The 1,115-nt window shown below is 33.1% G+C and overlaps 1 pseudogene; it reads left to right on the top strand.

Moving 5' to 3' along the window:
• Window positions 1-721: 721 nt before the first annotated feature.
• On the top strand, window positions 722-840 carry LOC148571238 (5S ribosomal RNA; annotated as a pseudogene).
• Window positions 841-1,115: the final 275 nt, after the last annotated feature.

Below are 1,115 nucleotides of genomic sequence, written 5' to 3'. Positions count from 1 at the left end.
TGATATGGAAAGTTGTTTCATTAGCTGGCGGTTGTATTACGTGCAGAGCTATAAAATGGAGAGTCAAAAGGGTAAGGTAGAAGAAGAGAAAAAGAGAATCGAAAGTAAAGAATAGCGGCCATTAATATTGCATGCATGAACAACAATTACATTAAATTAAGCAGTCGCACGCACGAACGCACACAAACAAGCCTCAAAGAAAAGAGAAGAGAATAATGAAAAGAAAAAAAAAAGATAATAGCCGCAAAGATAGGCTTCACGAGAATGACCCCACACAAGTTAACCCGCACGTTCAATCCATTAAAAGCAACAACAACAAAAAGTACCAAACCCCAAATTTCACGTGTTTGGATTGTATATGATAAAACTAGCTAGGTAGCTTCCTATACTATACTCTTCTTTTCTCAATTGACGCCTCCCCCTATTCATTATAGACTAATTACTAGACTCTCCCTTAACATTAGCTTTAATTAATTAATTAACACCGCGCCTAATTATTAACGAGTGTTAGTTTCTCCGTTAGTTGGTTTATTTGTCTCTATGCATTATTATATATCAGCATAATGCATGCATGACGTGCATATTTGCTATGCTGTAGAAACGGGACCATAATAAAAACACTAATTAATTTCTTGTTTTCAGTTTAATAATTACACTTTCATTTTAGTATTGTGTATGCAACAAGAAATTTGTTGATGATGATAAATCTTAAAATCAAACTAGGTGCGATCATACCAGTACTAATGCACCGGATCCCATCAGAACTACGCAATTAAGCGTGTTTGGGCAAGAGTAGTACTAGAATGGGTGACTTCTTGAAAAGTTCTCGTGTTGCACTTCTTTTACAAATCACCAAAAAAAAAATCTTAAAATGAAACTTTGATTTATATACACTTGAGAAACTATAATATACACACAAATATCTTAATAAAATTAATTAAGTCATTTAGCTATATCTGGAAGCAGAGATAGATTTACATTTAGTATGTGGGGAGCAAGTGCTCCCACTGATTTTTAAAAATCTTTCATATAATATATAGTAAACAAAAATATTTTTTGCTCCCACAAAATAAATAAATTTGACCCACTCATCACTTTATCTATTCTCTTGGTCA

This window comes from Arachis ipaensis, chromosome B3, assembly GCF_059453495.1.
Source record: "Arachis ipaensis isolate K30076 ecotype BB chromosome B3, ASM5945349v1, whole genome shotgun sequence".
In the NCBI taxonomy this organism is placed as follows: Eukaryota; Viridiplantae; Streptophyta; class Magnoliopsida; order Fabales; family Fabaceae; genus Arachis; species Arachis ipaensis.
The sequence above is the reverse complement of the archived record's forward strand: the minus strand, read 5'-3'. Positions and strand labels throughout refer to the sequence as shown.